This window comes from Neomonachus schauinslandi, chromosome 15, assembly GCF_002201575.2.
Source record: "Neomonachus schauinslandi chromosome 15, ASM220157v2, whole genome shotgun sequence".
Lineage (NCBI taxonomy): Eukaryota > Metazoa > Chordata > Mammalia > Carnivora > Phocidae > Neomonachus > Neomonachus schauinslandi.
In genome coordinates this window covers 44,380,599-44,407,912 of record NC_058417.1, presented here as the reverse complement: position 1 = coordinate 44,407,912, position 27,314 = coordinate 44,380,599, and the positions used below count along the sequence as shown (strand labels likewise).

Below are 27,314 nucleotides of genomic sequence, written 5' to 3'. Positions count from 1 at the left end.
TAGTCACAAGTCACAAGGCAGCTCAGATTCAAGGGAGGAAACCTCGAAAGGGCACTACTATTAGTTCTGAGAGGCATGGCTCACTGGAGGCCATCTTGGCAGACTGGCCGCACCATCTCTTCTATCATGATTATGCAGATGTTTCTATTCCTAGTTTACATTCCTGTGTTTCTTTCTTTTAGGCTCCGGCCCAAACCTTCTATAATCTGTGTCCTTGATTGCAGTGACACTTATTGGTTAAAGTTGGGACATCTCTTCCCCAAAGTTTTCAGAGGGCTGGAATGAGTCCTTCAGTTTCTAGGTACTCCAGGAAACTGGTCTGCATTTTGGATGCTAACTGGCTGTGGGAGAAGCAGCAGTCTTTCTGTGCGCCTGGCGTGGTAGAAGAAAAGCCAGTGTTGCTGGTCAGCAGCCAGGAATCTTGGGGCTCACGGGTGGTTGCCAAGCGCGGTGCAGTGACCCCAGTCAGCGGTCTCAGCACTGAAGTCACTGGCTTGGAGAGCCAAGCCTGAGGAGATGGGATAGTTTCAAGGGTCGAAGATGCTGGCCCCGTCTCAGTTTTGCCTTATAGCTAGCGTTTTTATCCAAATGTGAAAAGCTCTCCCTCTCCACCTCTCTTGCACTCCCACACCGTGCGTGCCATCCTCCTCCCTTTCCAAATGTCCTTCCAACTGCTATTTTCGATTCTGGCCTCGAGGCGAATGTTTTACTGTAGCAGAATTACTGTAAGATTCCTTCCTGGGCTCCCACAGATTATGGGCAATTCCCTAGAGAACCCCAGAAGCCTACCCCTTCAGAAATGGACCAAAGGCCATCCCAAAAAGCAGATCTAAGAAAACCCGAACTATCACAAAAGGTTATCAGAGGGATGGGTCAAGCAATAGGATTGTTTTTAATGGCATTGGCTGAATCTAGGTACATTTTCTTTCTCTTTTGCGTATCAAGTGAACTTCAAAGCACCAAAGACAATTTAGGGGCAGAAAAATAGTATTACAAAGTTTGCTGATGGGCCCTTAAACATACAGACCTGGGATATAAAAAGAACTCCAGTGGGCAGTGTATAAACAAGGAGAAAATCTTACCCAAAAAAAACCTGTAAAACTGCAGAGGAAGCAGCATCTTTGAAAAACAATGAGTCATAAAACTTTTTTTCCTTCCTCTGATGGACAGAGCATACAAAAAAGGACTAGCATGGATACTGATGATAGGTGCTTCCATTTTCCTGCCATTTCAGCATGTCTGGGGAAGGCCCGAAGATAGTCCATGTCAGGTTTAAGAAGTAAGGCTGTCTGATTCATCATGAAAAGGAATCCTCCAATTAAACACTTCTGGAAATGTGTCGTGTTGTCTTGAAGCAGTGCTCCTGGTTGCTAATTGGTTATTCCTTTCATGCTTCAGCTATTGAAATACACACTTCACTTCAAATTCATTAGTTCAGTACTAAGGCGAGTTCAGATGGGCATCTTTATTGGATTCATTTTAAAGTAATAAAAGCCGGTTTATTGCATAAGAGAAAAATGCATAGGAAATCCTTTCTTAAAAAAAAAGGCAAGTCAGAATGTACTATGTAATTTACATGTTAACAAAAGTTAATGAGAGGGGCACCTGGGTGGCTCAGTCAGTTAAGCATCTGCCTTTGACTCAGGTCATGATCCTGGAGTCCTGGGATGGAGCCCCACATTGGGCTCCCTACTCGGGCGGGGAGTCTGCTTCTCCGTCTGCCCCTCCCCCAACTCGTGCTCACTCATGAGAGTGTGCTCTCTCTCTCACTCTCCCTCTCAAATAAATCTTTTTTTAAATTTTTTTTTATTTTTCTTTTTTCTCAAATAAATCTTTAAGTTGATGGGAGCCAAGTGTTTCCTGTAGAACTTTCTCAGAGACAAATAGAAAAGTGGACTTACAAGGACCAATGTTTAGGTGCTGAGTAGATTTGGCCTCAATTCCTCATTCTTCCATCTCTCATGTCCTTTGCCATGTGACTTTGCAGATTCCCACCCCCAAAGGGGAAGAATAGATTTTCTACCCTTTGACTCTGAGTTTGACCATTTGATTTACATCTGCCAAAGAACACTCATAGGATGCAAACAGAGGCTCAGAAAAGCACTTGCTCAATTGGACATGTTACTGTTCTACCTCTGCCGCTGCCAAGAAAAGAATGTGCCCAAGCTGGCTGGCTGGCCCCAGGGTGTGAGGAAAGGCACGTGGAGCAGAGTTCCCCTGCTAAGCTCAGCCTATAAGAGCGCCCCAATTGACTGTGCCTGCATGAGCAAGCCCAGTCTAGATCAGCCAATCCCAACCAATTTCTAGATGCATGAACTGTAATAACAAGGGATTATTATTATGGTGGATCATTATTGTTATTCAACAATAATGAACCAATAGAGGTGTTATGGGGTCATATCGGCTCTCTAGTGGTACATAACGTCAGAATAGCCCTAATCATAAGGGTTAATAACCAAATGAGTTTACAGAGGCATTAGTGAATATTGGCACAATAGGCCCACCATTCCTATCCAAAATGACAGAAAGCCTTCCCTAGTCTAAGGAAAGATCCAAGCCTTTACCAGAAAGCTCCATCTTGGCTTGGGTTCCTCCCCAAGTCGACCTTGAGATAAAGATTCAAGTGCAAGTAGTTTATTTAAGTGATAGAAGTGTGAGAGGGGGTGATGTAAGGAAGGGGTAGCAGACCATGAAAGATGTGTTACCAAGCCAGCTACTACTGTGAGCAAGTGGAATTTAATCCCACTGGGCATGTTCTGAGAGCGAGTGTAGAATGCACCTCAGAGGAATATCATCCGAAGATGAGATGCGGTATTTCTTTAGCTCCTGCCGATCAGGCACTGGCTAAGGGCCACCACAGGAGAAATGATACCCAGCACTTCTAGCCCAGCCACACCAGCACAGCCAGGAGGCGCACCATCAGGCAAGGAAATGGAGGTGGTGGAAACTGGAAGTCTGGTGGTCCTGTGTTAGACGTGGTAAGGTAAAGGGATAAAGGTGGGACACTGATAGCATGCTACTCCTTCATTTTGGTTCTACCCTTACTTGGGGAGCATGAACCCCAGGTGGGATGGGTGCTTAGCAGGCCCATCTGCAGATCAGATCAGAGCAGTGGGATACCTTGTGTGCTGACCAGAGCAATGTGTTCCTCTAGGCCAATTCTCCTTCCTGCTCCTGCATATTTTCCTGTTGCTTCTCCAGTCTTATCTCCTACCGTCCTATCACTTTTTAGGGTGTCCATTCCATTGGGGTGAAATGGGTGGCAACACCCGTGATTGGCTCTTTTTTTTTTTTTTTAAGATTTTTATTTATTTATTTGAGAGAGAGCACATGAGAGGGAGGAGGGTCAGAGGGAGAAGCAGACCCCCTGCCGAGCAGGGAGCCGGATGCGGGACTCGATCCAGGGACTCCAGGATCATGACCTGAGCCGAAGGCAGTCGCTTAACCAACTGAGCCACCCAGGCGCCCTCATGATTGGCTCTTATCACAGCTGCCCACCAAGTCAACAAATTAGGTCTGTCTAATACAAGGAGCAAGGAGATTGATGCTGTCCATGAAATTGGAAAAAACACCCTTTATTTTTATTTAAAATCAAATTAATTAACATATACTTTATTGTTTCAGAGGTAGAGTTTAGTGGTTCACCAGTTGCATGTAACACCCAGTGCCCATTACATCACGTGCCCTCCTTAATGCCCATCACCTAGTTACCCCATCCCCCCCATCCACCTCCCCTCCAGCAACCCTCAGTTTGTTTCCTAGAGTTAAGAGTCTCTTAATGGTTTGTCTCCCTCCCTGACTTCATCTTATTTTATTTTTCCTTCCCTTCCCCTATGTTCATCTGTTTTGGTTCTAACACCCTTTAATTTTACAACATCCACAAACACTGTCAGGCCTCACTCCGAAAGGCGTTTGCCTTTCAGTGTGATAAGTACAATCACACCTCATTCCACACAGGAGCTCTGGGTTTAAAAAGGCTTATATATTGATCAGCGTTTCTCAAACCTTTTCATCAAAGTTCTATTATCAGAAAAAAGTAAACCATGTACCCCACCCCTGCTGGTAGCCTACAGTGGGTTTATTTGAATATAAAAATGTGTTAGATTACTGAACATGGACATGTCATGGACATGATGTTTTTGTCTGCTAGCCTCCTTTCCTTGGAGGAAATCCTAGTCCCCTGCTGCATCATTGCTGTTGAGCTGGCATTCACGATGGCACTGATCCCTGGTCACAGGGCTGGGCTGCTGACCCAGGCAGGGCTGGCCATGGTACCCCACTGGCCCGTACCTCCAGCAAGGCCCAACAGCAGTCTGTTTCTTTTTTTTTCTTTCTTTTCTTTTTTTTAAGATTTTATTTATTTATTTGAGACAGAGAGAGTGAGAAGGAGGAGGGTCAGAGGGAGAAGCAGACTCCCTGCCGAGCAGGGAGCCCGATGCGGGACTTGATCCCGGGACTCCAGGATCATGACCTGAGCCGAAGGCAGTCACTTAACCAACTGAGCCACCCAGGCGCCCCTCTTTCTTTTCTTTTTAAAAGATTTTATTTTTAAGTAATTTCCATACCCAACATGGGGCTTGAACTCACAACCCCCAGATCAAGAGTCACATCCTCTATCACTGAGCCAGCCAGGAGCCCCAAGAGAAGTTCTTTTTCTTCTTCTGGGTGGCTCAGCAAGGGAAATAAGGATCTGGAGTTGCTAGCGAACAAATGCAACTTAGAGAAAGCCTACACAGAGAATAAAGCCAAGCAGAGCAGAGAGAGAGCAAGCTGGAGCTCTGGGAATATAATTGGAGCACTGTATCCAAACATACCTGAAGCTTCATAGGCCTTCCAGTAGAGTGAACCCCTCCAAAAAAGGGCAGGGTAGGTTTGCTTATTAGGATAGTTCATTTGCAGCTGGAAGACTCCTAAATTGTTTAGTAAAATAGACATTCCAGAAAAAGTGCCTTGTTTATCCTATGGCTTCATATTTCCCCCAGCACATTGTCCTGTATCCCCTAGGATTGCGTGAGGCCTTGTATCTTTATTTCAGAGATGCTAGACTGTACCTCTGCCTATTCTTCAAATGAGCATTGATTCTGAACACTTTTGCTCTAAATTTTCCCAGCCCCTCCCCAACCTGAGCCTCCTAGGAAGATCTCAAGCTCTTTGCTCTGTCCTATCCCAACTACCTATCCACCCCACCCCCCCCAAAACACTGTTCCCTCTATCACTTACAGGTTTATTGCCCTCCCCTCTTGGATCCTGCGCTATCCACTTAGTATCGCTCTGCACAGACTTGGTTCTTCCCTGCCTCCTCACCCCTACCTTCCTGATTGTGGACAGTCTAACCTCTGAACTATCAAATCCATGAGATGTCAGGAGAGAAATTTCAGAGCAGAGAGGAATGTGCCGAGGTGACATCCTGTCGCTAGAGCAGACTTGGGAAAACCCGTGAATGTTGAAGCAGTGAATTTGGTTTTCGGGAACAGAAGGCAAAGGCAGGATCCCAACCCCAACCCAACAACCACAAAACATTCCTCTTTTATTAGGAAACGATTAGACGTGTAGCGCTATACTTAAGTGCCGCAGGAGTACACAGAAGAAGGAACAGACAGGCCCTACTTTCAAGGCAATTTTAATTTAGCTGAAGGATAAAGTAAAAATTTAGAGAATGATCACGAGGCAAAACATAACCATGCGTGGCAAGGCAGAACAAAGAGTATTAGATGAGTAATAAGCAGATGTGGGAGAAGGGGATGGCTGAGTGGAGTTGTAGAAGAGGGAGTCTTGGAGGAAATGAATCTTGAGCCAGGCCCTGAAGGAAGTAATTGACAAATGCAAACTCTCCAGCTGGTCACGGGGGTCGAGGCTCTGTCTGCAGGAGTTGTGTAACTCAGATCTGCTCTGACCTGTTTGTGAAGATGCAAGCCAACTCTGAAGCTATTCAGGCCGTATTTGTAAGGCCACACAAAACCACTGTTTTGGTCAAAAGAATGCAGTCGCTTGGCATGGGGTACACCCTGTAGATGATATCATGTCTGCAGATCAGTGTTAGGCTAAAGTCACCTGCAAGGGAAGAAGACCTGCAGAATCGTTTATATTTCTGCTTGCATTTAGCCTTCTGTTTCCAAGTTTAATCTCCAAGATTTTTTTTATCTTGATTACAGCTCTTGGTAAATGAATGTCGCTTTAAATGAAAGGCAGAACTTAGGGCAACACAAATTTTTGTTGATACGTTCATTGTGCGACGTGAAGGCCAGTCCTCAATAAAACACAAACAAACAAACCCCCTACTTTTTGCCTTAGGAGCAGAAAGCTAAAGAGATGTAAGAAACAAATTTGCAGATTGTTCTTTCCTAGCGGGAGATACCAGCTAAAACATGGTCTTTAGCCTTAATGAAAACACATTTTCAAGTTCTTCTGGCTTATTCTGGCAAGATAAAAACAAGTTGTACAGAAACCACTTCTGTCAAGACTAGAAGCTTTGGCCTCACTGCCATTGTTAAAAGCAATCCAAGAAATACTATTTAAGGCTAATTTTGCTGCCCTTTTGAAGAGACTTTTAAAATCATACAGAGCCCATAAGAAACAAAACAAAACAGGGGCACCTGGGTGGCTCAGTTGGTTAAGCGACTGCCTTCGGCTCAGGTCATGATCCTGGAGACGCGGGATTGAGTCCCACATCGGGCTCCCTGCGCGGCGGGGAGTCTGCTTCTCCCTCTGACCCTCCCCCTCTCATGCTCTCTATCTCATTCTCTCTCTCAAATAAATAAATAAAATCTTAAAAAAAAAAAATCTGAATTGGAAGGACAGGTTCCTCCTTGGCAGTAAGTGTCAAATTACATTGTCTCCTGTCCTTGGATGAAACCGAGAACTGTGCCCTTGAGGGCTGCCAACCCCTTACTTGACAACCACTACAAAAATTTAACAATAAATGAAACTGACAGCCCACCTCACCAGATTGGGAACACATCTGAACTTCTACAGAAAGATAGCCCGTCCAGAGTTCATTTTCCTGGAGGCTGGTCTACAGCAACACCTAATGAAAACAATGATGGGCACATACTTACTTCCAAGGCATTTGTAGCCTGCGCTCTGATTCCAATCTCACTGCAGAACCGGAGATCAATTTTCACATCTTTTCGCTAAATGGGTAGGATGTGAAATTACTCCCATGGACAATAAGCATTCTCAGGGACTCTGGTAATGACGCAGCTCAGCCCAGCAGAAAGGAGGTACTAACAAAAAGCATACAGACAATTGGTTACCATCCATTTCCCCTGGTGCTGGCATATGTAACTGCAGTAAAAATTGAGTTCTTGAGTAAACCTATCCCTTCCCAATCCAACCAGCAGAACACAGCCAGCAGGTGATTTCTTCTCCGGCAATCTCTGGAAAGTTCGTGTATCCCAGTCTGACCAGAGCCAGGATTTACAGGCTGAGAAGCCAAGGGCCTAAACTCTGGTAATTCTACAGATGAACGTCCTCCTGTCTTCTCTCCCCTCCCCTTTTTTTATTCTCCCTTTGTGTGCCAAATGACCTCTTTCACAAGGGACCACAGTAAACCGCTTCTTTATGATTTCCATCTTTCAAGGCTTGACTTCTGTGGGATGCTTAGACTGAAGACAGCTCCTCCTTCTTGCCGCCTCAGTGGTTTTGTCTCAAATGCATCAGTCTACGTAACAGACATGAAGAATGAAAACAAAGTAAGCCACCCCCAAGGTGGGTAGGACCCAGGCAGAAAGCCTGATAAAGTAGGGATGTGAGAGGTACTGCTCCATGTCTCCAGACCTCAGACTGTCTTGCAGCTACCAAAAGCTGATCCAGCACTTCATAATAATGGTAATGAAACATCATTCTCAGGAAGGTGCCCATAAGGTCAACTTCCTTACTGCTATAAGAATGATTTATTTCCTCTAAAAGATTCCATCTAATTCAACCACAAGTAAATTTAATAAAAAGCACTTTATATGCTTATATAAATATAACTTCAGTAGGAAGTGACTGTTTTGACAGTTTGACAATGAAGGTAATAGGCAACAAGAAAACAGTTCTTGTGAAGTACGTAGAAATTTGGATTAAAAAGGTTATAAGATCAGGTTTACCTTTTCGAAATTCTAGTTAAGTTGGGATCTGAGCAGTCAGTCTATCAACAGAAAGGCACATTTCTTTCATTCCTTTGCTTGTCTGAAGTTAAAAAAATAATAAATAAAATGTTCCTATCCATGTTTGCTATCAAAGAATTTCCTTTTCTGCAGTCCCAGAAAACCAGATAGGAGAAGAAAACCAACATTTTCTGAGCGTCAGACATTATGTTAGGTACTTTGTATATAGTATATATTTCATAAATGTTATCTAATTGAATTTTTCACAACACTGAAGAATGATTAAACCCCAGGGTTTTTGGCTGCTAAGCTTGAGCTCCTCCCTCTGTATTCCATTACAGTGCACAGAGTCTAGTCCGTATCTGCCACCATACATAGTTACCAACAAAAATTTTTTTTCTTGTGATAATGTTTCAAGATCTATTCTCTTAGCAGCTTTCAGATGTGAAATACAGTATTAACTATAGTCCCCATGCTATACATTATGTTCCCATGACTTATTTTGTACCTGGAAGTTTGTGCCTTTTGACCCCCTTCACCCGTTTCACTCACTTCCCACCCCTGACCTCTGGCAACCACCAACTTGTTCTCTGTATCTATGAGTTTGGGTTTTATTTTGCCTTTTTTGGTTTTTGTTTGGGTTGTTTGTTTGTTTTTTAGATTCCACATATAATTAAGATCATTTAGTATTTATCTTTCTCTGACTTATTGCGCTTAGCATAATGCCCCAAGATCCATCCAGGTTGTCATAAATGGCAAGATTTCCTTTTTTATAGCCGAATAATATTCCATTGTGTATATACACCATATTTTCTTCATTCATACATCAGTGGACACTTGGGGTGCCTTGATGTCTTAGCTATTGTAAATAGTGTTCTTATGAACATGGTGCCTATACCTTCTTGAGTTAGTGTTTTCATTTTCTTTGGATAAATACCTGGAAGCTGAATTGCTGGATCATATGGTAGTTCTATTTTTAATTTTTTGAGGAAGCTCCATACTGTTTTCCATAGGGGCTGCATCAGTTTGCATTCCCACCAACAGTGCACCAGGGTTCCCTTTCTCCACATTCTCCTCACACTTATTTCTTGTCTTTTTGATAAAAGCCATTCTCACAAGTGTGAAGTGCTATTTCATTGTGGTTTTGATTTGCATTTCCCTGGTGATGAGTGATGTTGAGCACCTTTTCACATACCTGTTGGTCATCTGTATGTCTTTTTCGGAAAAATATCTATTACATTTTCTCCCCATTTTAAAAATCAGATTGTGTTTTTGCTATTGAACTCTATGAGTTCTTTATATATTTTGAGTATTCACCCCCTTAACAGATATGATCTGCAAACATTTTCTCCTATTCAGGTTTTTTCTTATTTTTCTTTTTAAGATTTCATTTTGTTGATGTTTTCCTTTGCTATGCAGAAGCTTTTTAGTTGAATGTAGTCCCATTTGTTTTTTGCTTTTGTTGCCTTTGCTTTTGGTATCAAATCCAAAAAAATTTTCATTGCCAAGACCAATGTCAAGGAGTTGCCTGCCTGTTTTCTTCTAGGAGTTTTATGGTTCTCAGGTCTTACATTCAAATATTCGACCTATTTTGAGTTAATTTTTATATGTGGTGTAATACAGTGGCCCAGTTTCATTCTTTCACATGTGGCTGTCCAGTTTTCCCTGCACCATTTGTTGAAGAGACTCTTTTCCCCACTGTCTATTCTTGGCTCCTTTGTCATAAATTAATTGACCATGGGTTTATTCCTGGGCTCTCTGTTCTGTTCCACTGATCTATGTGCCTGTCTTTATGCCAGCACCATATTGTTTCATTAATAATAATTTTAAAGTATAAACCTCACTAATAATCACAACTTAAAAACACATGTTCTTTACTTAAATTTGGTTATTCCATGTGGTTAAGGTTTTGTCAGACAATACATTCATACCTGTTTCTATATGGAATGGCAAAGTTGCAGAACTTTTCTAGAAAGCTACTTGACAATGACTTCATCCAGTAATCCCACCCATGGAAATTAATCCTAAACAAATAACCAGTTTATCATGCAATAGCAAAAAATTTGGAAACAACATAAAAATGACCCAGACCAGAAAAATAATTGAATGTATGATGGTAGATTCATTAGATATAATATGTAGCCATGAAAGTCATGCTTTAAAAAAGAAATTTCATGATGTATACATAGTTCAGTATAACATTAGGTTAAAAAGCAAGATACAAAATTATATACAGAATTTTAATTTTGTACAAAGTGAAAATAAGCAAAAATATTAACAGTGATTTCTCTCCAGATGGCAGAATGAAGGTGATCTAAATTTTTTCTTTTAATTTTCTGTGTTTATTATAATAAACATTTATTACTCTTACAATGAAGATTTAAAAAGCATTTTTTTAGTGAAATAGTATGAGGGGAATTCCTGAAAACTTGCTTTCTTTTTTTGTTGTTGTTTGTTTGTTTTTAGATTTTTTTTTTTAAAGATTTTATTTTTATTTATTTGACAGAGAGAGACACAGCGAGAGAGGGAACACAAGCAGGGGGAGTGGGAGAGGGAGAAGCAGGCCTCCCACCGAGCAGGGAGCCCGACGTGGGGCTCGATCCCAGGACCCTGGGATCGTGACCTGAGCCGAAGGCAGATGCCCAACGACTGAGCCACCCAGGTGCCCCTGTTTGTTTTTAGATTTTTAAAATTTATTTATTTGACAGAGACACAGCGAGAGAGGGAACACAAGCAGGGGGAGTGGGAGAGGGAGAAGCAGGCTTCCCACTGAGCAGGGAGCCCGATGCGGGGCTCGATCCCAGGACCCTGGGATCATGACCTGAGCCGAAGGCAGACGCTTAACGACGGAGCCACTCAGGCGCCCCGAAAACTTGCTTTCTTTCTTCACTACTACCAGCACAAAATAGGGCTATTTCTTATAGAGTTGATCAATTAAAAGGCATTTATTATCAATAATAGCCAAATTATGGGAACGCCTGGGTGGCTCAGGTCATGATCCCAGGGTCCTGGGATCGAGTCCCGCATCGGGCTCCCTGCTCAGCGGGAAGCCTGCTTCTCCCTCTGCCTGCCGCCCCCCCTGCTTGTGCTCTCTCTCTCTCTCTCTCTCTCTCTCTGTCAAATAAATAAAACCTTAAAAAAAAAAAGGCATTTATTGGGCTGGCATTTATTGGGCTGACCACTGAGTTATATGCTACTAGGGGCAAAATAAAGGAACATAAGTCACAGTCTCTGACCCCAATTAGCTTAAAACCCAAATGAAGAATTTGTCCTGAGTCTCTATTTTACATGTATATAAGTGATGAGAAGTAAATACACACCCCCTGCAAAATGAATCTTTTCACTTCTGTTATGGCTGCAGGATACTTGCTTCTATATATATTGTAAATCTCAGAATTCTGATCTTAATCATTGTTCCCCCATGACTGCTCTGCTGTCTGTTTGTTCCTCCTTCCCCTGTTGTTTGACATCTCTCTCCAGACTCCTTCCTAGCCACACTTTCCCCAAATACATATGGCGCCCCATGACTTCCATTAGCTGCCCAGTAATGTAAAACAACACATATCCACATTTATCAAATTGGTTGACAGTGCTTGTTTATATATTTCCTTTTTTTTTTTTTTAAAGAATTTATTTATTTGAGAGAGAGAATGAGATAGAGCATGAGAGGGGGGAGGGTCAGAGAGAGAGGCAGACTCCCTGATGAGCAGGGAGCCCGACGTGGGACTCGATCCCAGGACTCCAGGATCATGACCCGAGCCGAAGGCAGTCGCCTAACCGACTGAGCCACCCAGGCGCCCTATATATTTCCTTTTGTCAAGGATAGTGAAGGGTCTGAGATTTCCTCCTACTTGCAAATTAAGAAGTTAGCCTATCACTGTTTCATGAATGCTGACACAAGGCATAAGACTACTGGGTCAGAGACAAAAAACTTTATTACTCATGGCAGATCAAGCAGCATGAGGTCCAAAATTCCACTGAACATGTCCCCCCCCCCCCCACCGAGTCTTAAAGAGTGGCACACACGAGCCCAGGTAGATGTTGTGCACACAGATTTGTTTCAAGGCTGAGGACCCTGAATTTAGGGAATCTGAATCTTTTAAAATGGGCTACAAGTGAACCTGCCCAACCTTTGCCCTGGTGGGACACATTATATTATCATACTTGACGGTAAACAAACCTGCCCTTTTGCTCTATAAGGGGATACAATCTTTATCTTCTAAGGCTCTTTATATAAATATCCTTGAAAAACTAGATGGGACAAAAGCTATCAGTGGGTCTGATCGCATAACAGGGAGAAACATGGGAGATTATGGAGGATTGTCTCCCAGCATCTTTTCCAACATTTTGGGGCAACATTTTATTTTGATAAAATTGAAAACTTACAGAGAAGTTCCAAGAATAGGGCAAGGAACTTCCTTATACCCCTGTGTTGGCCAATTAGGTTTTGCCTCTTTCTTTTTTTCCCCCCTTCCTTTCCTTTTCCTCCCTCCCTCCCTTCCTTTCTTTCCTGTATATATCCAATTTTCAGAGCAACTTGAGAATAAATTGGAAATGTCACATGATGGAAGTTTGTCCCAATGTTGATGATATTAAATATGATCACTTGAGGGCGCCTGGGTGGCACAGTCAGTTAAGCATCCAACTCTTGGTTTTGGCTCAGGGTCATGGGATGGAGCTCCCCGCCTCCTCCAACCCCCCGCATCATGTTCCACACTCAGTGGAGAATCTGCTTGAGATTCTCTCTCTCCCTCTCCCCCTTCTGCTCATGGTCTAATAAATCTTTTTAAAAACATATGATCACTTGGTTAGATGGTGTTTGCTCAGTTTCTCCACTATAAAGTTTCTGTCTTTCCCTTTGTGAGTAGTAATTTTTTGAGAAATACTTTGAGACTATGTAAATATGTTGTTTCCCATAAAAAAATTTACCCACTGGTTTTAATAGCCACTGATGACTATATAACACCATCATTTCTTCTATGTTCATCAGTTGCCTTGCTACTATAAAGAACTTTCTCTGGGGTGCCTGCGTGGCTCAGTTGGTAAGTGTCTGCCTTTGGCTCAGGTCATAATCCTGGGATTGAGCTCAGCGGGGAGCCTGCTTCTCTTATGCTCTCTGTCGCTATCTCTGTCTCAAATAAATAAAATCTTAAAAAAAAAAAAAAAAAAACCTTTCTCTTCATATATTTCATTTATTTACATCAATATGGACTCATGGAATTCTTTTTTCTTGAATAGGTTATAATCTATCACTACCATTATTTACTATGATGCTCCAGTTGTCTCTGATTTGGCCAATAGGAGATCTTTCAGGCACTCTCTAGTGCAACAAGAGCTAGGCTCATCTTGTAGTTTCCCTATGTCAACCATGGAATTAGTCTTTTCCCCAGTGGCTCCTTTCAGGGGGAAACATTTTGAAACCAAAATCTTTACTCTTAGTGTGTTCATTTCTAATAGTGTGATATTGTCTCTAGGCTCTGACAGGAAGCAGACACACACACACACACACACACATACACACAATCATGAGTTCATGTTGATATCCGGTTCCAAACCAACACTGGTTTGGATACAGTGTTGGATACATCCTTTTTTTTCCTTTGAGATATAATTGACATGTAACATTATATTAGTCTTATGTACAGTGTAATGATTTTATTTCAAGAAATGATTACCACAGTGAATGTGGTTGACATTCATCACCACATAGTTACAAGGTGTTTTTTCTCGTAATTTTTAAGATCGACTTTTAGCAACTTTGAAATATACAATACAGTTTTAACTATAGTCACCATGCTGTACATTACATCCACAGGACTTATAACTGGAATAACTTAGAACTTATATCTTACAACCTTTTGACCCCTTTCACCCCACCCCACTCCTGCTGCCTCTGCAACCACCAATGTGTTCTCTGTATCGGAGAGATGTATTTTTTTTTTTTTCACATACTAACTGTTCTTTATAGTAAGAAGTCTGGATCTCATTATCCTGAATATTTTTACTCATTTGCAATAAACAGAAAAAATGTTCAGAATTGCTAACCTATACCACTGAAAAGCAAACCTAGAGTTCAAAATTGTTTCTCCTATAAGGTCAAATTTACATAAAATGAAATGCACAGATCTTAAGTACACAATTCTGTGAATCTGACAAATACATTCATCGATAAGATCTAGAACATTTGTCACTTTGTAAGTTCCATTATGTTTCTTCCCAATCCATCCTGCACCCTTTCAGGCTACTACTTTCTGATTTTTTCACCACTGATTACTTGTGCCTGCTCCAGAGTTTCATATAAATACAACCATACAGTGTGTACCCTTTTGTGTCAGGCTTATTGTGGCCAGCATAATGTCTAAAAGATTCATCCATGTTTTTGCATATTATCAGTAGTTCCATTTTATTGCTGAGTATTCTTCTATTGCACGAATATACCAAAGTTCTAAAAATCCATTCTCAGGAGTGCCTGGGCGGCTCAGTTGGTTAAGCATCTGACTTCACCTCAGGTCATGCATGATCTTGGTGTCCTGGGACTGAGCCCTGCATCAGCCTCTGCACTCGGCAGGAAGTGAGTTTCTCCCTTTCCCTCTCCTTCTGCTCCTCCCCTGCTCATGCTCGCTCGCTCGCTCTCTCTCTCTCAAGATAAATAATCTTTTTTTAAAAAAATTCCATTCTCCAATTGATATTTATATGGGTTAGTTTTCTATTATGAATAAAGCTGCTATGAATATCTTTGTTCAAGTCTTTTTATGGACCTCTAGTTTCACTTCTCTTGGGTAAATACCTGGGTGTGGAATGCTTAAAATCATAGGGTAAATGTAAGTTCAAATTTGTGAGAAACTACAAACTGTTTTCCAGGATGGTTTTACAATTTTATGCTTCTGTCAACAATGTGTGAGTGTTCCAGTTGCTCCAAATTCTTGCCAAAGTTTTGTGTCATCAGTGTTCACAATTTTAGCCATCGTAGTAGAACTATCTCACTGTGGTTTTTGTGTTTCCCTGATTAACTACGATGTTGAATACTTTGTATGTTTATTGGCCTTCTGGGTATTTTCCTTTGGAAAGTGTCCATTCAGCTCTTGTATCAGTAATGACATTTTTTGTAAATTGAAGTATAGTTGACACACAGTGTTAAATAGTTTCGGGGTACAACATAGTGACTTGACAACTCTATACATTATGCTATGCTCACCACGGGTGTAGGTACCATCTATCAGTATAGAATGCTGTTGCAATACCATTGACAATATTCCCTATGCTACCTTTCATCCTGGTGATGTATTTATTCAATAACTGGAAGCCGGTATCTCCAATTCCCCTTCACTCATTTTGCCCATCCCCCATCCCCTTCGCTCTGGCAACCACCCCTTTATTCTCTCTTATCGTGGGTCTGTTTCTGGTTTTTGTTTTTTGTTTTTCGGATTCCACATATAAGTGCAATGGTATTTGTCTTTGACTTATTTCACTTACCATAATACCCTCCAGGGCCATCCATGTTGTTGCAAATGGCAAGACTTCATTCTTTTATATGGCTGAGTAATATTCCATTCATCTATTGATGAACACTTGGGTTGCCACCATATCTTGGCTATTGTAAATAATGCTGCAATGAACATAGGATGGATATATCTTTTCGAATTAGTGTTTTTGTTTTGGGGGGTAGATACCCAGTGGTGGAATTACTGGTTTATATGATATTTCTATTTTTTTTTGAAACCTCCATACTGTTTTCCACAATGGCTACACCACATTACATTCTCACAGTGCACAAGGGTTCCTTTTTCTCTACATCCTCTCCAACACTTGTTACTTCTTGTCTTTGATATTAGCCATTCTGAGAGGTGTAAGATGATATCTCCTTGTGGTTTCGATTTGCATTTCCCTGGTGGTTAGTGATGTTGAGCATCTTTTCACATGTCTGTTGGCCATCTGTGTGTCATCTTTGGAAAAATGTCTATTTAGGTCCTCTGCCCATTTTTTTTAATCAGATTATTTGGAGGGTTTTTTTTTTTTTTTTCCCTGCTGTTGCAGGATGTTCTTTAAATATTTTGGATATTAACCCCGTTTTGGATACATCATTTGCAAATATCTTCTACCATTCAGAAGGTTGTTTTTTTTTGTTTTGCTAATGATTTCCTTCACTGTACAGAAGCTTTTAATTTTGATATAGTCCCAATAGTTTATTTTTGCTTTTGTTTCCCTTGCCTGAGGAGACACATCTAGGAGAATGTTGCTAGGGCTGATGTCAAAGAAATTACTGCCTATGTTTTCTTCTAGAAGTTTTATGGTTTCAGGTCTCACATTTAGGTTTTTAATCCATTTTGAGTTTATATTCGTGTATGGTGTAAGAAAGTGTCCAGTTTCGCTCTTATACATGCAGCTATATAGTTGTTCTAGCACCGTTTATTGAAGAGACTGTCTTTCCCCCATTGTATATTCTTGCCTCTTTGTCATAGATTGACCATATAAGCATGGACTTATCTGTGGGCTCTCTGTTCTGTTCCTTTGACCTATGTTTCTGTTTTTGTGCCACTACCATACTGTTTTTTTTTTTATATTTTTATATTTTATTCATTTAGAGAGTGCACGAGTGGGGCGGGGAGAGGTAGAGGGAGTGGGAGAGAATTTCAAGCAGACTCCATGCCAAGTATGGAGCCTGATGCAGGGCTCAATCCCACAACCCAGAGATCGGGGCCAACCCTGAGATCTCACGACCCTGAGATCTCATGACCCGAGCCGAAATCAAGAGTCAGACACTTAATCGACTGAGCCACCCAGGCGCTCCAGTACCATACTCTTTTATAGCTGTGTGTAGTATATTTTGAAATCTGGGATTATGGTATCTCTAGCTTTGTTCTTCTTTCTTAAGATTGTTTTTGGCTATTGCAGGGTTTTTTTGTGGTTCCATACAAGTTTTAGGATTATTTGTTTTCTCGTTCTGTGAAAAATATTATCAGTATTTTGATAGGGATTGCACTTAATCTGTAGATTCCTTTGGGTAGTCTGGACATTGTAACAATACTATTTCTTTCAATTCATGAGCAGGGTATGTCTTTGTGTTGTCTTCAGTTTCTTTCATCAAGGTTTTATGGTTTTCAGAGTACAGGTCTTTCACCACCTTGGTTAAGTTTATTTCTAGGTATTGAACTCTTTTTGGTGTAATTGTAAATTGGAATGTTTTATTTCTCTTTCTGCTACTTCATTATTAGTGTATAGAAATAATAGATTTCTGTATTTTGATTTTGTATCTTGCAACTTTGCTGAATTCATTTATCCTAATAGTTTTTTGGTGGAATCTTTAGGGTCATTCAAATCTTTTGTTGTTGTTGAAGAGTTTTATTTTAGAACACGAGTGCAAGTGGGGGGAGGGAGAGGGACAAGCAGACTCTGGGCTGAGTGTGGGGCCTGGTGCGGGCATGGATCTCATGACCCTGAAATCATGACCTGAGTCAAAATCAGGAGTCAGACACTTAACCAACTGGGCCACCTGGGTACCCCCGTTCATTTTCTAGTTCGTAAAGGCATAGTTAGGTTGAGATCTTTCTTGTTTCTTTATGTAGGTGTTTATTGCTATGAAATTCCCTCTTAGAACTGTTTCTGCTGTATCCCATAAGTTTTGGTTGTGTTTCCATTTTCATTTGTCTCAAGATTCTTTCATTTTCCCTTTAATTTCTTTGATCCATTGGTTGCTCAGGAGAGTGTCAACTTCCATGTATTTGAGTTTTCCAGTTTTTCTCCTGTTATTGATTTCTAATAGTATACCATATGGTCAGAGAAGATAGTTGGTATGATTTCAGCCTTATTAAATGTGCTAAGACTGGTTTTGTGGCTTAATATAGGGTCTATTGTAGAAAATGCTTCTTGTGTAATTGAGAAAAATGTATATTCTGCTAATACACAGATAAAACGTTCTGTATATTTTTGTTAGGTCCATTTGGTCTATGGTGTTGTTCAAATCTGCTGTTTCCTTTTTCTCTGTGTGGTAGATCTATCCATTGTTGAGAGTGAAATACTAAAGTCCCCAACTATTTTTGTATTGCTGTTTCTCGCAGAGCTAAAAGGAGAAATATTTTGCTTTATATATGTAGGTACTCTGGTGTTGACTGCATTAGGATGTACAATTGTTATATCTTCTTGATGGATTTATTTTATCATTATATAATGACCTTGTCTCTTTTTACCATTTTTATTTTTTTTTAACATTTTATTTGATAGACAAGCAGGGGGAGTGGGAGAGGGAGAAGCAGGCTCCCTGCCGAGCAGGGAGCCCAATACACGGCTCGATCCCAGGACCCTGGGATCATGACCTGAGCCAAAGGCAGACGCTTAATGACCGATCCACCCAGGCACCCCTCTTTTTACCATTTTTAAAGTCTGATTTTTTTCTGGGTTACCATTTGTTTGAAATATCTTTTTCCATCCCTTCACTCTCAGTCTGTGTGTATCTTTAAGGCCAAAGTGAGAGTTGTAGGCAACTTTCATTAGATCTTTTTTTTTTTAATCCAGCAATTCTATATTTTTTGATTGGAGAATTTAATCTATTTACATTTAAAGTAATTACTGATAGGTCAGGACTCATTATTGCCAATTTGTTGTTTTCTGGCTCTTATAGCTCTATTGTTTGTTTCACATTCAGTTGTCTTTTTTGTATGTTTTGATGCCTTTTGGTATCAGTAAGTTTTGACCTCTTTTATCATGTTCTTTTTTATAATTACTACAGGTTTTTCTCATTACCATGAGGCTTACATAAAATATCTTGAAATTATAACACCCTATTTTAAAGTGATAATTTCAATAGCATGCCTAAACTTTATACTTTTACTTCTCCTCCTCACATTTTAGTTTGTTAATGTTAGAATTTATGTATTTTTCATATTGCATAACCAATAACAGATTATTGTAGTTATGGTTATTTTTAGTACATTTGTTTTTTAACTTTTAAACCAGAGTTGCAAGCTAATCACACACCACCATTATCATATTATAGAATCTTTGACTATATATGTTTTTACCATTATAGTGAGTTTAAACTACCTAATGTTTTTATAATGTTAATTAGCATCTTTTACTTCCACTCAAAGAACTCCCTTTAGCATTTCTTGTAAGGCTGTTCTAGTGATTATGAACTCCCTCAGCTTTTGTTTTTCTGAGAAAGTCTTTCTCTCTCCTTCATTTCCAAAGGACATTGTTGCTGGTTATAGAATTCTTGGTTGACAGGTTTTCTTTAAATATTTTTTATTTTTTTTAAAGATTTTATTTATTTGACAGAGAGAGACACAGCAAGAGAGGGAACACAAGCAGGGGGAGTGAGAGAGGGAGAAGCAGGCTTCCCATGGAGCAGGGAACCTGATGCGGGGCTTGATCCCAGGATCCTGGGATCGTGACCTGAGCCGAAGACAGACGCTTAACAACTGAGCCACCCAGGTGCCCCGTGATCTTCTGCACCTTGAGGGTGGTTTAGAACATGGTTGTTAGGGTCTGAGAACACTGGGCTTTGCACCTGTGTGGCCCAGGGCAAGTCAACGGACCTCACTGACTTCAGGTTCCTCATCAGAGAACTGGGAATAATGACACTTCATAGAATTGTAGTACCCTTAAATGGAATATTCTAGATAGAGTCAACGGGGAACCACTGATGGTGAGCCATTGAACAGTCATTGTGAGGTGGGCTGGAGGACTCTTTAAGAAATCTGTCATATCCCAAGCAGCAGAAGCATTACCTTTTTATTTAAGACTTTTTTTTTTTTGAGAGTGAGAGAGAGCATGAGTGCATGAGCAGGGGGGAGGGGCAAAGGGAGAGAGAGAAGCAGACTCCCTGCTGAGTGTGGAGCCTGACATGGGGTTCGATCCCAGAACCCCGGGATCATGACCCTAGCTGAAGGCAGACGCCCAATGACTGAGCCACCCAGTTGCCCCTTCTTTCAATATTTTAAACATATCATCCCATTCTCCTCTGGCCTAAAACGTTTCTGTTGAGAAATATGCCAAGAGACTTGGCATATGAGGGTACACTTGCATATAACTATTCTTTTCTCTTGCTTTCAAAATTCTTTGACTCTTGACAATTTAATGTATCTTGGTGCTCAGGCTCAACCTACTTTTTGGGGCCTTTGGGCCTCATGAATCTTGATGTCCATTTCTCCAGATTTGGGAGTTTTCAGCCATTATTGCTTTAAATATTCCTTGTCCCTTTTTCTTTCTCTTCCGGGCATTCCCATAATTCCTGTAGGTTCTCTTCATTCTTGTTCACTTTCTTTTTGCTCCTCTGAATGGATAATATCAAATTTTCTGTGTTCTAGGTCACTGATTCTTTCTTCTGCATTGTTGAGTCTGCTTTTAAAGATCTCTATTGAATTCTTCAATACAGTCATTGTATTTTTCAGCTCTAGAATTTGGGGGTTTTTTGATGGTTTTTATTTCTTTAAACTCTTTCCTCATGCATTGTTTTTCTAATTTCGTTTAGTTGTCTGATCGGTAAATAACACTTTTTCACATGAACTGCATTATGGCAATGAAATTTTATAACTTGGTAAAAATCAAGTGTACTGTCACTTTAAAAACCTAAAGGGAAAAACTATATTAACAGAATCAGTAAATTATATTCCACTTGATAAATTCCTTCTTTTGGATCCTAAGTAGGTAATATTTTTCTAGTTATGAATTCTTTTCTGGGATGTTTAAAAGCCAAACTTAAATAGCAAAAGGAAAATATTCAAAAACTGAAAAAAAGAGGCTATTACTTTGTGGCTTTGCTCTGAAACATGCTTGATAAACTCTACCCATGAGAATTGCTAGTTGTAGGAGTGTTTGTGCTTTTACAGTGAAATTTGCCACATGAAGATGGGGGAATGGGGATGTCCAACTCACATAGCTTTTTGAAAACTAGCAGACTCACCAAGATGTTCAGGAAATGGTGTCTTTAAATGTGAAGACACAAACATAAATAGGAAGTAGAAACACCCCAGTTTAGGAAACGGCTGGTATAGGTCTGAATCCTGGCTCCCATTAACCAGCCAATTCTAACTCCTCTGAGCTTCACTTTCCTCACTTTATAAAGTAGTGGAACGAATCCCTGAGTAGCAACGTTGTTCTAAGGATTAAATGAGATTAAATGTGGGTGCCTGGCTGGCTCAATCAGTGGAGCATGTGACTCTTGATCTCCAGGTTTTAAGTTTGAGCCCCATAGTGGGTGTAGAGATTACTTAAAAATAAAATCTCTTTTAAAAATGAGATTAAGGGGGCACCTGGGTGGCTCAGTCAGTTAAGCATCTGCCTTCGGCTCAGGTTGTGATCCCGGGGTCCTAGGATCGAGCCCCTAGGATCGAGTCTGCTTCTCCCTCTCCCACGCCCCCTGCTTGTGCTCTCTCATGCTCTCAAATAAAATAAAAACAAAAAGAATAAATAAAATGAGATTAATGAGCACCTGGGTGGCTCAGTCGGTTGAGCATCGTACTCTTGATTTTGGCTCAGGTCAAGATCTCAGAGTCCTGGGATGGAGCCCTGTGTCTGGCTCTGCACTCAGTAGGGAGTCTGCTCCCTCTCCTGCCCCTCCCCCTGCTCGCTATCCAATAAAATAAATCTTTAAAAAATTAAATGGGGGCACCTGGGTGGCTCAGTCCTTAAGCATCTGCCTTTGGCTCAGGTCATAATCCCAGGGTCCTGGGATCGAGCCCCGCATCAGGCTCCCTACTCAGCAGAGAGTCTGCTTCTCCCTCTCCCACTCCCCCTGCTTGTGTTTCTTCTTGCTGTGTCTCTGTCAAATAAATAAAAAATAAAGATTAAATGTTAGTGACTTGTGGTTAGGAATCAGGCCCCATCACCATGTTGGGGGGGGGGGATGTTTTCTTTCCTGCCTCCCTCCACTCTTAAGGGGGTAGTGTGGTCTCAAAGAGCATGACTTCTGGTGTCAGTTGGACTCTAGCTAGGAATCCTGACTTTGCTACTAAAAACTTGTGATCTCAGCTGAGCAAGTTAATGTCCCTGGGTCTCAGAGATAAGGACACCTACCACATTAGGTAAATGTGCAGAGTAAATCACACGGTTTATATTTAGCTCCTACCATAGCAAGTGATAGGAGATATTCAGTATACACTCTCTTGCTACAACATGTGTCCCTTAAATGGGAATGACCTCACATGCCATAGGTCAACAGGGAATTAGTATAACATGAAGTCATGTTGGTTCCTATGTAACTTTTTTCTAGCATCTTAATGTTTGAAGCAACCAGAGGTAAGCCTTCTCACAGTAACTGACTTTTTTAAGATTTCATTTATTTATTTGAGACAGAATGAGAGAGAGAGAGAGAGAGAGCGCTCACATGAGAGGGGGGAGGGTCAGAGGGAGAAGCAGACCCCCTGCCGAGCAGGGAGCCCGATGCAGGACTCCATCCTGGGACTCCAGGATCATGACCTGAGCCGAAGGCAGTCGCTTAACCAACTGAGCCACCCAGGCGCCCCGTAACTGACTCTTTAATAAGAGGAAACTTTTAGCATTCTATGAAGGCCTTTAGGAAAAGCTGAGAATACACAGAGCTGCCCTTGTTACCTGCAGAAAAGGACTGATGGAGGGACTTTAAGAATCCCCATGTAATCCTCCTGGGAAGCTTTCTGAACAAGTGAAAATGCAGATGAAGTGGTGAAGACATTTCCCTTTAAACCAGGAGAGATTAGTAAATACCACTCCTTAAATCCAATGTTGAATTGTGATGCAACGGTCCCCATTAGGAACTAATGTCCTCCAGGACTTCTATTCCAAAAGCACCACAAGAAGCCCCCAGTTCAAGGCCAGAATGCCATGTATAGATGTTTGTGCAGTTGAGGTTTAGCGGAGCTCACATTTTGCTAGTTTTTATTTTTTTAAAAGATTTTGAGAGAGAGCTCGCGAGCACAAGCAGTGGGGAGCAGCAGAGTGGTGTGTGTGGGGGGGGAGCAGGCAGCCCAGTGTGGTCTCCATCCCAGGACCCGAGATCATGACCTGAGTTGAAGGCAGACGCTTCAGGGACTGAGCCACCCAGGTGCCCCCATTTTGTTAGTTTTGACAAAGTTTTTGCTAGTGCTCTGGTTACAAAGTTGCATGGGCTTTGAGTGTGGTCTACCCCAACCAGGTTTGTCCCCATCAGCCCATGATGTAGACCATGGGAGCTTCTCAGGAATAAACAGATGGTGTGACAACAGAGACATCCATATCTCTTTCCCTCCAATGTTTCTTAGGCACTTACTGTAAAAAAAAAAAAAAAAAAAAAAAAATCGAAGCAATCTAAGTGTAATAGTGAAAACAAAGGCTCATAGTTACTGGGTGCTCTTTACAAATTAGTTAGCTCACTTAATTCTCAAAACAACCCTGTCGACTACAGGCTCCCTAGGACCCATTCTCTAACTGCAGAAACGAAGGCTTACAAGGAGCATGAGTAATGGGAGGTTAAGTAACTTGCCCAGGTCACCCAGCTGGAAAGTGGTAGAGAATTAAAGCCTCTGATTTTTCTATGCATTTAAACACATCGTATTGTTTTTATTTAGTCAGTTTTTTTAACATAAATGAGAATTATACTTACATTGTTTTTTTAATTTACAGGCATTGCTCTATCAGAAAGCCGAAGTAAAGGGAAGCTGTTGATAATTCACAGCTATTTACATTTCACAAGACTCGTATTTCATTCCAAGAAATCAGGCTCATCAATTATTTGCATTTGGTAACATGTTAATTATACAAATAATTAGCCGTGAGACTAGACATGAACATGAAAGTATAATGAATAGTTTTGCTAATTGCTCTTTTCTGTCATGGACAGTTCCTGAAGTATTAACAGCTCCCCTATTCGGCTTGCTAAATTCTCTTTTCACTTCATGGAAAAGTCCAAATCAGGGACAACAATTAGATTTTCTGTCATGCCAGCCCTAACCCAGTGATTATGACTGTTGAAAGCACTATGTTGAGAAGCATTCTGGGGTACTGTCTGGGTCCCAGGGGAAATCACATGGTGATTGATGGGTCTTTGCATCACAGGTGAGTGTGGGTCGGCAACAGATAAGCCAGATTTTTGGCCATCTCTGGCCTGAGTGTTGAGAAATTTATTTCAACCTTAGGGGTCATAGGATCATTTCCGCACCCCCTAACAATCCTACAAATGTGCTGTATTCTGGGGTGGTGATATGAAAAAGAATCAGATGTGGATTCTGTCTTCTAAAAAGAAATGCATAAATGGCCCTACATAAATTTAAAAGTGCTAAGTGCTCTAAAAGTAATAGATGGTACGACATAAGGGATCAGAGGAGAAAATGGATTATTTATAGTAACAGGGAGGCTGGGGCAGAGATGGATCAAGTGTCCTTTCTGAGGTAGGCCTTAATATATAGAAATGGGGGGCAGGGGTGAAGTGAGGAAGGCTTAGCTTTTTTTCCATTTTTGGGCAGATGATGAATCACCTGCTATAATGAAGGAAGCATGTACAAGGGAAGAGTTCATGGTAGCTGGAATGTAGGAAAATAAAGGAAGGTCAAGTTGGGAAACAGGGGCAGGCCCAGGTTGTAAAGGGCCTGGGAACACCAGATTAGGAATGTTCTAGAACACTGTCTCTCAAGAGGTGTGTCCACAGGATATTCGTACTTTTTTACGTAACTAAAGGATCCTGCTGTGAACGATGTTGGAGGAACACTGAATTAAAAACAAGTTTCTATGCAGGAGTTTTTAGAGCTTTTAAAATGCTAATGTACACTATGAATTTCCAAGAGGGACTTGCACTGTGCAAAAATCCCAAACTTAGTGATTGTAGACCTTTCTTGGAGCACCTCTGAGAGTAGTGTTCTTCAGGAGCTCTATGAAAGTAATGGCCATAGAGTGGTGTGATGCCCAGAGTACACATTCAACTTTCCCTGCCAATTGACCAACTGACTGATCTTTTAGAAACCCCTGATGTTGCAGGAATCGGGAGAAAATTTGCCCTCAAAGCAGCATCAACCCCCTCCCTCCCCGATTCCCCTGCTCCTTTACTGTTACAAGAATCTGCCTTCAGCTGCTGCCCTTTTGCCCCCCACTTTAGCCAGGCCCCGTTGCTCTTATTCCTGGAGCTCTGGTGTTCCTGCCCTGATAAAATTTTGCCTTGTTTCAGGGCTCTGATGGTGCCCTGTTTTGAATCTCCCATCTGTCATCCTGCATCCCAGACATGCTGCCTGCCCTTTCCTTGGCTGCCTGATGCCCCTTGACCTCTCCCCAGCCTGCCTGTAGGCTTTCTTTACTGCTGCCCTGACCTCTACATACTTTGAGTGCTTCTGATCCTTCTGGTAAACCTCGAGATGTTCCCATCTTTAGCCACTTGCTGCTCTGGGGTGCCTGGCTCCCACAAGATACCTGTGTGCTACATTCTGGGGGGCTGGGCTCATGCATGCCCAATAAACACCCTTCTGCCACTTTTGCCAGTTATGGTGGCTTCTAGGTGAGATTCCATAATTCTGCTTGGGAGGGATGAACAAGCAGTCTCTAAATTTAACATTTAATTATCCCAGGTGGAGGGGGAAAAAAAAAATCGCAGCAGTGACATGTTTAGAGCTGCGCTCCCAAGAAGCTTCTGTTGATTGGGCAAAATCAGGTGGGATCACACAACAATCTAGAAGGGGGAGTGAAATCTCTAAATGTTTAGAGAGTGCCAGGCTGTATTAGGTATTCAACAAGAAGCCAACCGTGGTGCGATTAGATGAAGCTGGGTGAGTGGACAAAACTTGGCTGGGAATAAGAGCGTGACTGGCAGGGCAAGTACAAACTGTAGATGATGAGATGCTGCCACTATGAACCAACTGTTTTGACCCCAGAAAGGGGTTCTTAGGATTGATGGTAACAGTGTGTAGCAAAGACTCCGGCCCCAAAAGGCCTACCAATTTTTGGAAACGGTTAGGAAGAATGATGAACAAAAATACAAAGAAGATATTACCTTACCTTTGAAAAGAATGTGCAGTTCTGGTTGATGCATTTCAAGAAAGGAATAACGGAGTTCACAAGGTATTTTAAGTGATCAGGGGTCTGGAGGGTCTTCCGTATAAAGCCAGGGTGGAGGCTGATGGGGGATATGCTCCAGTCTAGAACATTCTGAAAGGCACGGAGAAGGTGAACATAAACCCAAACCCACTTATCGGAAGTATTCTGAGATAGTCTCAAGGAAGTAAGACAAGGTTACTAAATGTATGGAACTCATTACCCCCCCCCAAGAGGTAGCACAGGCTGAAAACAGAATTGGCTTCAAAGCTGCTTACATCACGGTGTGGCCACTGGAGCTGTCCTACGTTCCTGAGGGAAATCTGATTGTCGTAGATAATAGGGAGGCCACATGTATGTGTCTTCCTAAATACAGCACTTAGCCTCACCCTCAGCACCCGTGGCTGGACCCCACACCTGCCAATCTTACTTTTTAAAAGTATTGCCCTCTGCTCAGGGGCCTACCTACTCGAGGTGCTAGTCTATACCTTATCTTTAATCCTTTTAATAATACTGCAAGAGATAATTACCCCGTTTCATAGAAGAGAAACCACTCAGGTTAAGTAACTGGAGGAGCTGGGACTTGGAAGCCCAGGCATATTCTTAAAGACAGTACTGACTCTCCTCTCTCACGTGTATGCTTTTCTGTACTTCGTCTACCACCCCAAATTCCAAAAATGGGGGTTTTTGCCCTTTGCTCCCTGCTGGAGAAAAATGACCTCAGTCATTCTAGGACTAGCACATTTGTTCCTATACCTCTATGGTTCAAGGTGCCCCGCTGGAGAGGGGGACAGTTAGTGTCCTGGGGCCGAGACCAGGGGAACGGGAGGGCCTCATAGGGGTCAGGCATTTTGAGTGTTCTAACAGGTCATTCTCACAACACCCATTTGAATTTCCATTTGGCGTGGAGGAGGCTGGGTCTCAGATTATGTAACATGCCTAGGAGCCCATGCATAGGCAATAGACCCAGTCTGTGAAACTAAATCTGGCGCCAAAGTTGCCTCCCTGGAAGGAGAGACCATTCCATCTCTGTTGTCTCATAACCTCCGAGCTCACCTCCATTACCACTAACCACCGAGGACTCTCTGTGCTACACCTTTGCTAAGTCCACTGCTGGTAGGAGTGGAGTTCTAGACCATGCAGAAATCCAGGCTGGAATTGTCGAACAGATTTTACCTTGTCAACGTTTTCCCTATAGTTAAAAACCAGCTCTAGGGCGCCTGGGTGGCTCAGTCGGTTAAGCGACTGCCTTCGGCTCAG

General features: G+C 41.7%; 1 long non-coding RNA gene across 1 annotated transcript; it reads right to left on the bottom strand.

Moving 5' to 3' along the window:
- Positions 1-489: 489 nt before the first annotated feature.
- On the bottom strand, positions 490-26,079 carry LOC110570384. Its single transcript, XR_002479719.1, has 3 exons — positions 26,019-26,079; positions 7,056-7,223; positions 490-508 (listed from the first exon to the last, which is right to left on the bottom strand). It is a non-coding gene; the product is annotated as an uncharacterized LOC110570384 (long non-coding RNA).
- Between the last annotated feature and the right edge of the window lie 1,235 nt (positions 26,080-27,314).